General features: G+C 36.7%; 1 protein-coding gene across 10 annotated transcripts in view; it reads left to right on the forward strand.

The window, feature by feature from the left end:
• Positions 1–15,896, forward strand: part of STAG2 (STAG2 cohesin complex component) — a 133,846-nt gene that overhangs the window by 14,187 nt on the left and 103,763 nt on the right. The window contains exon 1 of one of the 10 annotated variants that reach the window (XM_081277586.1): positions 10,520–10,540. The exons of the other annotated variants lie outside the window; for them this stretch is intronic. The gene's annotated coding sequence lies outside the window, so the exon portion shown is untranslated. Of the gene's footprint in view, positions 1–10,519; positions 10,541–15,896 lie in introns of those variants that run through there. 10 annotated transcript variants of the gene reach the window in all.

The following is a 15,896-nucleotide window of genomic DNA, read 5'->3' on the forward strand; positions in this document are numbered from 1 at the left end:
GCAGGAAAATTAAGAAAGTGGTGGTAGCCATGACTGGCAAGGAAGCAGAAGTATGAAGGTATGTTTTTGAAAGCAAACTTGTCAATGACAAATGGATTTTTCCAGTTCTGAGTATATGTACTTTTTTGAGTCTTGATTAAATATCAATGCATAAAGTGCTGCTATTCATTAAGGAGTATTCAATAGTTGCATTCATATTTGGGTAAGGAATCATTTGGACAATATGGAATTTTATTAGGGAAGTTCCTATAATAGGGATAATAATAGAGATTATTTCCTAATTCTTTGAAGTTAAACTGAAGCAGTTATTCAAGAGTGCTGAAAAATAGAAAACCTGATTTGAGGTAATTTTTTGTGTATAAAAAGATAGTGTTTAAGTATATAATATGAGTGGATATCTAAATTTATCTCTTGTAAATAGATTGTTAACTTTCTCAGTCTAGGAACCATGTTTTTATTTGATTTTGAGTTCTGGTCTTATTGTGCAATTTATATTGCACAGCTTCTCAAATGGTAGTTGCATTAAAACCTTCGGTTTTCTAGAAATGTAAATCTGGATTATAATTGCATTATTAATATTCACATTGAGGAGCTATATGTTGTAAGAATAGTCAGTTTCCCCCACTTGGCTTTGCATTAATGATAAAGTTTGTATCTGACAGGGTACCATTCACAGAATCAGCTTGCTAAAATGGCAGTTTGTAGTAGGCTTCCAAACATTCAATTTTTTTGTTTCTTATAACAGCTCTGGGAGGTAGTTGGTGTTTTTTCATTTACTGAATTTCAGAATGGTTAAATGACTTGCCCAAGATCACTCAGCAAATAAGTGGCAGAACTTACTTTGAATGTAATTCTGTCTGATTCCAGAACTTTTTTTTTTTAGCAGATTTCTTTTTTTTTTACACTTTATTTTTTTATTTTTTATTTTTTAGAGAGAGTGAGAGAGGAGAGCGAGAGAGAGAGAGAATTTTTAATATTTATTTTTTTTTAGTTCTCGGCGGACACAACATCTTTGTTGGTATGTAGTGCTGAGGATCGAACCCGGGCCGCATGCATGCCAGGCGAGCGCGCTACCGCTTGAGCCACATCCCCAGCCCCTTCCAGAACTTTTTTATACAGTGATACACTGCCTCCCAGTGGGATGATTTATGGATTTCATAGTGATGCCTTCTTTGGAGAAAGAAAATAAAAGGAGACAAGATTCCTAAATAGACAGGACAGAGGAAGAAGTTCTCAAAGAATTTAGAAAACTAGCAGATTGGTGGGCAAAAAGCTTATTTTCTTCTGAAAGCTGATGGGAGGATAAATCATTCTCAGTCTGAAGTTGTGCAGGATACATTTTATTTTTAACAAATAGCTAGTGATACCTAAAAAACGTTGGGTGGAGAGGAGAAGATAGTTTGTTATATTGTACTTTTTATTCTTGGTAAAGTGACATTTGAAATAATTTTAAGGACTTAACTATTTTATAATAAACTTTGAAACAAAATGTTATCCAAAGCATTGTTGGTTTATGTCTCAGCTTAAAGATTGTGTTTCTACTAGAAAGGAAGGACAACTATTGTAGGAACAATCTGTTCAGGTAAACTGGTCTAAATCAAGCAACATGAGGATGTCAGTTTGTTTTCTCTTACATTCTCCTCCCCACCTCCCATGCTGGACCTTGCACATGCTAGGCAAGTGCTCTCATCCTCATCCACCCACTAGCTTCTCTTTTGTGCTGCTTTTTCACTTCTTGTGTCTTTACACTTTCTGAAGTTCTCTATAGAAACTACAACTTTTTAAATTATTACTTGTTATTTGCAGGGGGATATTGGGGATTGAATTCAGAGGTATGTTACCATTGAGGTACATCCCCAGCCCTTATTTATTTTTTTAATGAGGTAACTTTTTTTATAACTTTATTTTTTTAATTCGTTATGTTTTATGTGGTGCTGAGGATTGAACCCAGGGCCTCACATGTGCGAGGCAGGCACTCTACCACTGAGCCACAACCCTAGCCCCTTTTTTATTTTTTAAGGCAGGGCTTCACTCAGCTGTTTGGCTAAGTTGCTGAGGCTGGCCTTGAACTTGAAATCCTTCTGCTTCAGCCTCCCAAACTGCTGGGATTACAGCATTTTGATGGTGTTTTCCTTATTTTACTTTTATAATATTACTACTTATAGTAGATAATCCTATATAGAGGCACTGAAATAGAAAAACATATAACCAATTTAATTCTCCTAACAACCCCTGAGCTAGGTATTGTCATTATTGTCTATTTACTGGCAAGGAAACAGATGTAGGGAATTTAAACTTGCCAAGGGACATATACCTAGGAAGTGGTAGAGCCTTGATGTGAACCCTGACATTGTGGCTACCAAGTCCACGTTCTTAGTCCCTCACTATCATAATGCTGCTAAGTGGATATTAATTTGGATGATTTTCTTATTCCGGGTGTATTTTAAGTCTTCTATTTAATTGTGGAGTATGTTTGTGTATCCTTAAGATAATTTTAGGGATTAGCAAAGGGTTGGGCAAATCTGATTCTCAGATTCCCCAGCTGTAAACTACATTTAATTTACCTGCCTTTAGGTTATTATAGAGATGAGATAACAATAATTTTTCTTAGTTTTTTTTTTCTTTTGGTACCAGGGATTGAGCTCAGAGGCACTTGACCACTGAGCCACATCCCCAGCCCTATTTTGTATTTTATTTAGAGACGGGGTCTCACTGAGTTGCTTAGTGCTTTGCTTTTGCTGAGGCTGGCTTTGAACTCAACCATCCTCCTGCCTCAGCCTCCCAAGCTATCCATGTCCTCTTTATTCTCCATAGCTCTAGTAGTATCACACATGTTTTACATGGGTTGTCTGTTTTCTCATGCTAGAATGTCAACTCAGTGAGGGCAAGTTTATTTGTCAGCTTTGTTTGTTGCCTTCATTCCAGCTCTTCATAACAGAGCTTGGGACTTGGTAGCTATTTAATACTCATTGATTGAATGTTTTTTTTAAAATGTTATTTACCTTTGCAATTAAATTAGTACCATCAGAAACCACATTTATGAACAGTACTCAAATGGGAACCAAAGGAACTGTCTTTTTTTTAAAAAGAGAGAGAATTTTTAAATATTTATTGTTTAGTTTTCGGCGGACACAACATCTTTATTTATTTGTATGTGGTGCTGAGGATCGAACCCAGCGCCGCGCGCATGCCAGGCAAGTGTGCTACCGCTTGAGCCACATCCCCAGCCCGATTGAATGCTTTATGTAGTATCCTGAGAAACACTAGACTTATGTGTAAGATATTTCTGAAGTAAACTTATTTAATCTTTAATTGATCTATGGCAGGTGCTTGGACCTGTTTGGCGGTGGAAGTCAAGAGATAGCTCTCATATTTTTTGAGGTCTGTTCTCATGAATTGCCTTGAGTTCCAGGAGGAGGATATGCCCTCATCTCAGCTTCTAGGTTTTGTGGAGCCTTTTATCTCTTTTAGTACAGGTCTGCCTGAAAGCTTCTTCATTCTGTCTTAACTTTCAGTCCCCCGTTTTGCCTAAAGATTCCTCGTGTGACCATTTATAGTATGTTTGTGATATCCCCAGCATGGAACTAGATGTGAAGTAGAAAGTTGGCTTTAAGCAGGAGGATATCTTGGTAGGAGATAATAAACACAACATAACATACATTCCTGGGTACATACATATGTGTGTATATTAAAGAAATATTGTTTTTCAAAACTTATAGTAATTGTGTTTTAGTTAGTTTTTAATATTTTGATAACAGTCTTTTTTCCTAATGTCTTGGAAGGCATACCCTTTTCTTTGTTTCTGCTTCTTGAGACATATCTTGTATATAGTTGAAACAAGGTAGTGATAATATTGTGTTTGCATCCAAATGGTAGCTGTTTTTGGAGAGAAAGAGGTGTTAAATAAATAAAAAGTAAAAGTTATTTATTTTTTGTACTGGGGATTGAACCCAGGGGTGCTTTACCAGTGAGCTACATCCCAAGCCCTTTTTATTTTTTGTTTTATGCCTGCTGAAATGTTAGATTTTAGATACTTCAACCCTAAGAGGTGTGTGTGTGTGTGTGTGTGTGTGTGTATGTGTGTAGGTGGTCACTATCCATAGAATAGTTGGTCCTTTTTTTGATTTTTAAAAACATATTTATTTATTTAGTTTTCGGCTGACACAACATTCTTGTTTGTATGTGGTGCTGAGGATCAAACCCGGGCCGCACGCATGCCAGGCGAGCGTGCTACTGCTTGAGCCACATCCCCAGCCTAGAATAGTTGGTCTTAAGAGTAGAGAATGTAAAGAGCAGAGAGTTAGGGGAGTAAATCTTATTGTTAACTAGGCAGAGGACAGAAGCAGAACCATTGATTGAGTGGTCAGGTAGGATGGAGAAAAGTCTAGGATAATATAGCATATACATCCTGATCATCTCTGAATTTGAAAAGAATCCAGATGGCATGTTCTCCCATCTGGGAGACACTTCTAAATTGTATAAAGTATAAAAACTGTTTCAATTATGTCAAGTTAAAATTACCATTCAAGTTAATATAATCAACAAACTTATATAGATTGTTTTCTTTGTCACTTCTCATGGGAGTTGGGTTTTTCCACCCTGAGTCCCAAGTTACCAAGAATAGGATTAAGCTGAGAAGTGGCCAGAGATAGGAAGGGAGGGTTTGGGTTAGGGTTAGGGTTATTTGGTTTACTGCATGTTAAAAAGTGAAAGTTTTTTTTTGCCTCAGTGTGGCTGGGCACAAATCACCAAGCCGCCACAAAGCACTTGTATGTTCAAACAGGAAACTTTATTGCCCAAACTCCACCAGCACTCCACGCACACTCCCCCGGGAACTCTCTCAGCTCTCCCCCAGGCTCTGGGCCTACCCCACTCAACGGGAACTCCAAAGTAGGGAACTCCAAAGTGGGGGGGGGTGGCGCCAAAGTAGCTGCCCCCCCCCTAGCAGGAACCACCCTATTCTGGGAGCCACCCTATTGCTGGACAGCAGGGGTCCATATACAACTGAATACACAGCTTAACATAACCATCAACATCTCTTGGCTCCCTGGCTTCACCTCTCTTGACTACTCCCTTCTGGCAGAATGCGACTGGGCTGTGGCCCTCAACAGTTTTTGTGCAAAACTTTTACATTAGTGTGGATAACCAAGTAATTGATTCTACTTAAATATGTGAGTAATATTAGGATAACATAATGCTGTAATTGATATCTTTTTCAAAGTAGCTGTTATATGATTGAACTTGCTGGAGTCTATTTTGAAAAGGAAAGTCTTCTCATGTACTTCCATGTGAAATAAGTATATAGGCAACAACTCAGTCATTTTATTTTTAGACTGAAACTTCAGTCCCCCTAGGATTGAACCCCAGGCACTTCATCGCTAAGCTAAATCCCAAGTCCCTTTTATTTTTTACTTTGAGACAGGGTCTGGCTAAGTTGCTAAGGCTGGTACTAGGGATTGAATCCAGGGGTTCTCTATTACTGAGCTATACCCCCAGCCCTTCTTATTGTTGGAGACAGGGTCTCATTAAGTTGCTGAGACTGGCCTTTAACTAGCTCTCCTTTTGTCTCAGCCTCCTGAGTCATTGAGATTATAGGTACCTACCACCTCACCTGGCTACATTCTGGTCTTATACAGCCATTACCACCATCAATCCCCAGAGCTTTTTCATCTTTCTGTAATAAAACTATATTACTAGGCACGGTGGTGCATACTTTTAAACCCAGCTACTTGAGAGGCTGAGGTAGGAGGAGTGTTGGTTCGAAGCCAGCCTGGACAATTTAGTGTGACCCTGTCTCAAAAATAAAATAAAGGGACTGGGAATGTAGCTCAGTGGTAGGAGCACTTGTGCAGCATGTGATTTCCTTGCTTTGATCCCCAGTATCTGCTGCAAAAAAACAAAAACCTGTACCTGTTGATAACTCTCTGCTCATGACCCCAATCCCCAGTCTCTGTTAACCACTGTTTTCCTTTTCTGCCTCTGTATTTGACAATCCTGGGTACCTCATCAATGGTGGAATCATAATATTTGACATTTTGTGTTTAACTATTTTACCTAGCATAATTTCTTCTCAGTTCATCTATGTTGGTAACATGTATAAGAATTTCATTTTAAGACTGAATAATATTTCATGGTATGTATTTTCCATTTTGTTTATTCACTTGTCAGTTGATGGATGCTTGGGTTACTTCTGTCTTTTTTGGCTCTTGAGAATAATGCTTTAATGAATATTTTGTGAACAAATATCTGTTCTAGCCCCTACTTTTCAATTCTTTGGTGTATATTCCCCAAAATGGAATTGCTCCACCTATATTTGAGTACCTAATATGTGGTAGGCACTGTGTTAAGCACTGGGGATGTAGCATTGGACAAAAAGGGCATGCTTTCTACCCTTGTGGAATTTACAGTCTTATAGGAGAAAAAAGATGTTACATAAGCAGTTACAATTAAGTATGTTAAGTGCTACAAAAGGGGAAGTATGCAGTGCTATGTGTACATTTTATGTGGTTGCAAATATGTTTGTTTTTTTAAAAATATTTATTTTTTTAGTTGTAGTTGGACACAATACCTTTATTTGTTTTTATGTGGTAGTGAGGATCAAACCCAGGGCCTCGAGCTTGCTAGGCGAGTGCGCTACCACTGAGCCACAATGCCAGCCCACAAATATGTTTATATAAGGTTAAGGTGAAAAGAGAATACTAAACATCAACTACTTTTTCATAATCCAGTGTAATCCACTCCCCTGTGTTTACTACCCGAACATCTCTTCTGCTTTTTTTTTGTATTTAAAATTTAATGCATTTTGAATTTACTTTTGAATATTATGTGAGGGCTGTACAGATTGCTCTTTTTTGTCATATCATGAGCTACCTAATTATGTTCCTTTTTGGATATTTGTCTTTTTGTCCTTTGTTTATTTTGAAGTGTTGAAGAATGAACTAGTGCATGCTAGCCAAGTGCTCTAGGATTTGGAGACCCATCCTCTCTCCCACTCTTGTCTTGTGTTTTGGTTAGCCTTGCATCTAGAAGTAACTTTGTTTTTTTCCATCTAATTATGTCCAGTATAGGGATAATGCTGTAAATTAGCATGAACATTTTTAAAAGCTCTTGCTAACTGAAGCCATGTTGTTTTCTAATAGGGTTGTACCCATTTTGCAAATGCCATGAGTGCTATGATATGTAGTAACCACAGTGTCCATGCTTTGGAAATGTTATTTAATTATGTATTTGTTTACTTATGGGAGATTGAACCCAAGGTTGCTTAACCACTGAGTAATATCCGCAGCCCTTTTTATTTTATTTTTTTATTTTGAGACAAGAACCTGCAAAGTTACTGAGGCTGAACTCCTGCTTCAGCCTCCTGAGTCGCTGGGATTATTGGTGTCCACCACAGTGCCTGGCCTGAAAATGTTATTTTTAAAGAGTCTTTGCCATGTATCTGAGACTCCTTTAGTTTACATTTCTTTGATTACCTGCTAGAATGAACCCTTTCCCCTTGCTTTTCAGCAAGGTATTTGGAATATGGCTGACAACACTTTAACTTGAGGGCCTTTTAATTATGATTATAATAGTTTTTTTTGTTAATTACTGGTATTGGTGTTTTTTAGTATTAAGTAGATGTTTCTAATTGTTTTAAATTGGGTTTGTGTATTATTTTGTAATGTCTTCACCTTATTTGTGGTTCCCAAGTTCGTTTCAGTATTTTTAAAGAGAGTGGGGGGGGGAGGGAGGGAGGGGGGGAGAGAGGGAGGGAGGGAGAGAGAGAGAGAGAGAGAGAGAGAGAATTTTTTAATATTTATTTTTTAGTTCTCGGCAGACACAACATCTCTGTTTGTATGTGGTGCTGAGGATTGAACTCGGGCCGCACGCATGCCAGGCGAGTGCGCTACCGCTTGAGCCACATCCCCAGCCCTTGTTTCAGTTTTCAAACAGTAGTTGCTTAGGAAACCCAAATTAATCTATCTGTACTCTTGTCTAGCCCAGTAGTGCTAGACTGTGCCCAAGTCTAAATTGTTTTCTTTCTTTTTGGTATCTGGAATTGAATCCGGGGTACTTAAGCACATCCCCAGCCCTTTTATTTTGAGATAGGTTCTTACTTACTACAATTGCTTAGGGCCAAGTAACTGAGTCTGGCCTTAAGTTTTGTGATCCTCCTGCCTCAGCCTCCCAAACTGCTGGGATTACAAGCATGTGCTACCACACCCAGCCAGATCCCACTCCCCCACTGTAATCTTGTTAGCAATGACACCCATAATGAGAAGGAATTTTTATTACTAATTTAGTCTGTTTTCTGATAGTAATGATTATTTTTACTCTTGAAGCAGGGTGGATAAAGTAAAAGAGACTGTTTGACATCTTTCTTAAAAAATAATTATGTGATTATATTTACGATTATGTTAAGTGGTAGTAGTCTACGTAGACTTCTTCTGGGTAGGAAGTCAATAGACTTTCTGTTTGGGGGATTTGTTAGTATCAAGGCATTGCAAAATATATTGAAAAAGATGGCCTTTATGATAATCTGAGAATATTCTGGACTTGGTAACTTTAGAGTGATTAAAAAAGATACTATCAAATTAGAAAAAAAATTCAGATCTAGAAAGAGAAGTTAGCAGCAAATGGAAATATACAGTAGTTAGTTTTCAACACCCTTTATAGATTAGGGTTTTTATTTAGGAAAATAAAAATTTATTTTTTATACCTTTGCTATAAAAATGATCATACCTGTTATATATTATATATTCATATATTATATATAATATTATATATTATATATTCACTAATATAGTGAATAGACTCCTGTTTTCATTTCAACACAAATAATCTTATTTTATTTTCATGTTAGTGTTTACCAGTGTTTGGTATTTTCTTGTTTCTTTGTAGTCCCTTCTGCTAAACCTTAAACTCCATGGGAGCAGGAACTTTTCTATTCAATGCTGTAACCTTGGTATCTCAAACAGTGCCAAATAACATAGCAGATGCTCAAGAAATATTTTTTGAATGAATGATTTGATCTATTTATTTGGATACTGATTAAGATATTTAGAAATAGGTTCAGTTCTGGTTGTGAAAGTAACCAGGTTTCTTTTGTACTAGAAATTTCTTTTTTTAAAAAGTTTAAGCTGGGTATGATAGCATACATATAATATCAGCCACTCCCAAGGCTGAGGCTAAGGCAGGAAGATCACAAGTATTAGGCTAGCTTCCTCTGCAACTTAGTGAGACCCTGTCTCAAAATAAAAATTATATCTGGGTGTGGTGGCACACATGTCTGTAATCCCAGGAACTCGGGAGACTGAGGCAGGAGGATCGCAAATTTGAGGCCAGCTTTATCAACTTAGTAAAAACCTTCAGCAACTTGGTGAGACTCTGTCTCAAAATGAAAAATAAAAAGGGCTGGGATGTAGCTCAGTGGTAAAGCACCCCTGGGTTCAATCCCCAATACCAAAAAAGTGTGTGTGTGTGTGTATGTATAAATAAAAGGACTGGGGATGTAGCTCAGGGGTAAAGTGCTCCTGGGTTTAATCCTCAGTATTGCCAAATAAATAAATAAAATAAATTTGAGATGGAAAGCAAAATTTTGAGATCTAAGGAGCTTTTTAGTATTGCTATAGAATGTAAGAAATTGGAGTAAAGGTTAAAAATACACAGTTCAGTGACCATTAAGTAAGTCTTTTGCTGTATTTAACTATGTCTGCATTCATTATCTGAACTATGGCTGTTAGCATATTTTCTGTTTTATCTTGACAAGACAAGCTCTTATTCTTAAAATCTGATTTGGTGTAGTATTTCCAGACTTAGGTTTCTTTTGTACTTGAAGAAGTGAAGATAACTGAAGCAGCTGGTTGCAGTGCTGCATGCCTGTAATTCCAGCCACCCAGGAGACCCAGACAGGAGGATAACAGGTTTGAGACCAGCTTCAGCAATTTCATAATGCCCTAAGCAATTTAGTGAGGCCCTGTCTCAAAAAAAAAAAAAAAAAAGCAGGATTGGGGTTGTAATTCAGTGATTCAGTACCCCTGGGTTAAATCCCTAGTACCAATAAATAAATAAATAAATAAATAAATAAATAAATAATCTGAAGATAAGAAAAAGAGCAGGTAAAAACTGTATCGTGGTGGTGCATGCATGTAATTCCAGTGACTTTGGAGGCTGAGACAGGAGGATCAAAATTTTGAGGTCAAAGAGGTGGGAAAAAAGTTTGAGGCCAGCAATTTAGTAAGACCCTGTCTCAAAAAAAAAAAAAAAAAATCAAAGGGCTGGGGATGTACCTCATTGATAGAGTGCTCCTGGGTTCGATTCCCAGCACTGCAATAAAACAAAACAAAAAAACACAAAATGGTTTTGCTTTTTTGGTGGCCACCATCCATCTTTTAAGTTTTGAAGAAAAGGATTATATGTGCTTACCCTGTATTCTCTAATGTTGATGGTATTAGCTAATAAAAAATCTGAATGTGCTGCTCATTGTGTGTTTTTTCCCCTCTAGGTATTGGGGAAAGTACCCAGGGCCTTGAACTTGCTAGGGAAGCACTCTACTACTGAGGTACACCCCAACTCTCATTATGAGTTTTAATCAAATGTAATAGTAGTAATGATTCCATCATTGTTTTTGTGCACTCTGAATTTTATGTAGTACTTTCACTTTGTCCTCATAATAATATTTTCCAGAGGGAGGTCATGGAGTATTCATGATGCTTTACAAACAGGGAATTAACTTTCATAGGAGATAAGCAACTTTGCCCAGGATATCATAGTAGAATTAGTAAAATAAGCCTTAGATTGTACATCTTGTGTTTCCTGATTCTGGGTTGAGCAGGAAAAAGCTTTAAAGACTAGTACTCTCACCTCCTTTATATGAGGGAAACTTACATTATAAGGATAGTACATGGCTGGCAGAGCCAGGATTCCAACCAGGGTCTCCTCAGATCAGTCCTGTGTTCTTTCTAATCTTTATTTTAAAAATCTAATATTTTTGATGGTGCTGGGGATTGAACTCGGCCTCACACATGCTAGGCAAGTGCTTTTACCACTGAGCCACATCCCCAGCCCTATTTTGTATTTTATTTGTTTGTTTATTTATTTTTTAATGTTTATTTTTTAGTTTTCAGCGGATACAACATCTTTGTTGGTATGTGGTGCTGAGGATCGAACCTGGGCCGCACGCATGCCAGGCGAGCGCGCTACCGCTTGAGCCACGTCCCCAGCCCCTTGTATTTTATTTAGAGACAGGGTCTTACTGAGTTGCTTAGCTCACTTTTGCTAAGGCTGGCTTTGAAATCGTGCCTTAGCCTCCTGAGCTGCTGGGATTATAGGCATGCAAAACCATGCCAGGGATTTTTAAAATTTTGAGACAGGGTCTTACTAAGTTTAGGGCCTTGCTAAATTGTTGAGGTTGGCTTTGAATTTGGGAATCTTCCTGCCTCAGCCTCTCAAATTGCTGGGATTACAGGTATACACCATGGTACATGGCTATTTTTCTATATATTTAATTGGTGCATTATACTTGAATATAATGTTGGGATATGTTGTTTCATATTTGTACGTGCACACAACAAAAAATATAATTTGACATTTCATTTTCCAGTGTTTCCCATTTCACTCCCCTCCTCCCTCCTCTGTTTCTTTCATTTACTGATTTCCTTTAGATTTTCTTGTCTTTCTCTGTAATCTTCAAGTGTCTTTGATCCTGGAGATGTACATGTTGCTGGATGAATTGACTGGCTGATAACTAAAATATTTGTGTTTCTTAATAGTTTTCCGGTACATGTTTGTACTTGTAATGGTGAATAGCTTTCAAAAGCTGAAGATATTTTGAGGTAGCTTGGGATAGTGGAAAGAACTTAAGCTTTAGGGCCAAGCAGATTTAAGTTAGATTGCTGTGATACCTTTCTTTATTAATTATATGATCTTGTGGAAATTGCCTAACTTCTTTGTTTTATCATCCATAACATGGATAGGTGATTGCCTATTTTGAAATAATTAAAGGTAGTATATTATTTTAAGTGTATGACACACAGAATGTGCTTGATAGTGTTGTAATTTTACACAACTTTCCAGAGATGAATTTTGTTTCATTATAGATCAGAAAGGGATAAGTAAGATGCAGACAAATTTGGGAAAGCATTTGTAGCAAGTATGATCAAAGGTTTTGTATCACTTAGCGTTCATACAAATTGATATGAATAGGTTGTGATATTTAATGTTAGGGAACATAAGATTTTCAATATTATTGCTACAAATTATTGAGATTTACTAAGTGCTAGACACTAAACTAGATGTGCAATCTTGTAATTTTAAACCGTTAATAACCTTGCAAGTAAAAGGTGAAAATCTCTTTGAGTATTTTTTACTTTTTTTTCTTTTGGTAATGGGGATTAAACTCAGGGGTACTCAACCACTGAGCCACATCCCCAGCCCTATTTTGTATTTTATTTAGAAACAGGGTCTCATTGAGTTGCTTAGCACCTTTCCATTGCTGGGGCTGGCTTTGAACTCAAGATTCTCCTGTCTCAGCCTCCTGAGCTTCTGGGATTACAGGTGTGCACCACCATGCCCAGCTTCTGAATTTTAAAACTAGCAAAAATTTTAGAGATGTACCCTGTCTTTCGTCAAGAGCCCTTAAGTAAATGTTGTTTAACTTGAATCTAATAATGAGAAAATAAGGCATAAAAATTGAACATCAAGGGCTGAGGCTGTAACTCAGTGGCAGAGCGCTTGCCTTGTACATGTGAGGCACTGGGTTCGATCCTCAGCACCACATAAAAATAAACAAATAAAGGCATGTTGTCCATCTACAACTACAAAATTTTTTTAATAATTCAACATCAAATCTATACACTGAAGCAGTGTTAGTTATTATAATGAAATATTGGGGTCAGTCTTTTTATTATTGGTTGTTTGGGGTCAGTCTTAATGTCTACAAATAAATGATCATATCTGAAATTTCCTAAAACTTTATTAGAAGTTTTTTAAAATTTTTTTTAGTTATACATGACAGCAGAATGTATTTTGACATATAATACATACATGGAATGTACATACATCAATCATATTGTCTATTCTATTGTGCTGCCCTTCCTATCCTCCCTTCTCCTCCCCTCCTCTCCCATCCTTTATTAGAAGTTTTTATCATGAATATTACAGAGATGGTAGAAATGCATATGGAGATGAAAAAATTATACAGAAGTATAGCCATTATGTGGTTATAGTTTATAGTACTGGGGATGGAATTCAGGGCCTTGTGCATGCTAGCAAGTGTTCTACTTACCCTTGGATTATAGGTTTTAAAAAATCTACATGGACATATGCACATGTATGTATAGACAAAGGCTGGAAGGTAAGGAGAAAATGGGTGATTTTTAAGGTTATTAGAATGCTGTATGATTGGCTTGATTTTGTGTGTGTGTGTGTGTGTGTGTGTGTGTGTGTACGCGCCTCTGCTTGTCCCTGAATACAGGTGCCTGCATGGCTGTGCCTGCAGGACAGAGAATTACACCCATGGCTTCGGGCTTGCAAAGGATGCACTCAATGAGCCATACTTCCAGTCTGTTCTGATTCTGATTTTTTAATTTTTTTTTAGTTATAGATGGACATAAGACCTTTTTATTTTAATTATTTTTTTTATGCAGTGCTGAGGATCAAACCTAGTGTCTCACACATGCCAGGCAAGTGTTCTTACCACTGAGGTACAACTCCAGCCCCTATTCTGATTTTTTAATTGATTTTGAGTCATAAAGAGGGTAATATCAAAGTGAGACACTTCACATGTAGTATATACTGAAGAATATTAGCATTAAAACATTTCAAAGGTTTGGCGTAGGTTACATTGTCTAGGATGTGTGTGTGTATGTATGGTTTTTTTTATTTTTTTTATTTTTTTGTCCTGGGGATTGATCAGGAGTTGCTGGGATTACCCACCCCTGGATACTTTATTAGTAAACTCAGTACATATTTATCATCCAATCATTACATTTTACCATGGAAATTTAGTATTTTTTTTTTATTTTTGAAAATTATAGCCACAATAAGTAGATTGATATGTTGTGTATTTTTGTATCATAATAGATTTCTTTTTGAGAATCTTCAACTTATTGGTGCCATTAAATAAACATGTTTTTAAGCCGTAGATAATATGTCCCATTGCAAGAGTCATAAGGGAAACTATCCATTATATTTTCCTATGTCCATTGCTTTTTGTACATAGCTTGTCTTGTCAATCAGCAAAGCAAAGATTTTACTGCTCTCTGCCTTTCAAATTACTTCATGTATTTTATGGTTGATATACTTTATGGTGTGTGTGTTCTTTTTTATTTCATTGCTTCCATTTTAAGACTGGTTGAGGTGTTAGTTTGATTCCTTTTTTTCCATTCTTCTGTGAGTACTATAAAGACACAGATCATCATTGATTCTTACATTCCTCATTTGTATTCTGATTTTAAAAGAAACTTGTTTAAAAGAATTTGCCTGAGTTAATGGTACCATGGTCTTGGTTTGAAAACTTATCAAAATGATTTTTTAATTTTCAGTTGTGTTCCAGTTAAGCATACTAAACTGATGAGATTTTTTAATCAGTGAATGTATATGTCTGAAGAGTCTGTCTCTTCTATTTGTTTTTCTTTTCTTTTTCTTTTTTTTTTTTTTTGTTTTTTGTACCTGGGATTGAATCTAGAAGTGCGTAACCACTGAGCCACATCCTTAGCCCTCTGCCTTTTAATTTTATTTTGAGATAGGGTCTGGCTAAGATAATGAGACTGGTTTTGAACTTGTGAACCTCCTGCCTTGGCCTCCCTAACCATTGGGATTTCAGGTGTGTACCACCACACATACCCAACTTATCTATTTTAAACTAAATTTCAGGGAGTTTGTCTGCAGGTGAAAGCTGAGAAATGTTTGCTTTTCTAGGGTTGTTGTGTATTTTACAGTAGATAGTATCCAGAAGACTTTATAGTTTCTGTAGCATGGTCCTTGTGTCACCAAATGATTTTTAAATGCTTAGAGCATATTACTTCAAAGGAAGGAAGAATTTTATTATTAATTGTATAAAAATAATGACCATTGCCCATGGTAAAAATTCAGTACAAAAGGGGCATAAAGTGAATTTTCTGATCCCACCATTCCAGATTTTCAGAGATAACCATTGCAGATAGTTTCTTCATCCTTCTAGAAATTTTCTAAGCATAAACAACTGGGATCGTGTGTGTGTGTACACATATGTGTAATATATGCATATATATATACATACACACACATATATACATACATACATATATAATGCATATATAGCTCTTTTCTGTTCTTTTCACTTAAATACGCTACCTTACATTTTATGACATCAGCACTTTTCTGTACTTTTGTTTTTTTGGGGGTGACACTGGGGAGCAAACCCAGGGTCTCATGCATGCTAGGAAAGCACTCTACCACTAAGCTGTGTCCCCAACCCTCAGCACATTTTTAGCAATGTATATCATTCCCATGGCTTTTAAACACACACACACACACACACACACACACACACACACACACAATGGGTACATATATGTGATTTAGTATTTTTTCTTCCAGAAAGTGGTATTTTATAATGATTTCTTTATGTTAAGTTAGCCTTTACATTTTTAATTGGGTGAGAAGTTCATTGGGATATGATTTAGGGCATTCTTCATATTAAAAGAATATATAATACTATGTATTATAATGGTGTCTTTTCAGAGTTAATTGTATGTATGTTACAATTTTTGTCCTCTGAGTCCACAGTCTTAGTACAGAAGATATCTGAGGAATGACAAAAGCTTTTACAAACTAACAACAGAACGAGGTCGGGATTATCTGGGAGACATAAGGGAGTATGTTTTACAGAGGAGGTAGTGATTGAGTTTTGTTAGGAATTTATCAGGGCATTCCAA

This window comes from Spermophilus citellus (assembly GCF_964194105.1).
Source record: "Spermophilus citellus genome assembly, chromosome: X".
NCBI classification, from domain to species: Eukaryota; Metazoa; Chordata; class Mammalia; order Rodentia; family Sciuridae; genus Spermophilus; species Spermophilus citellus.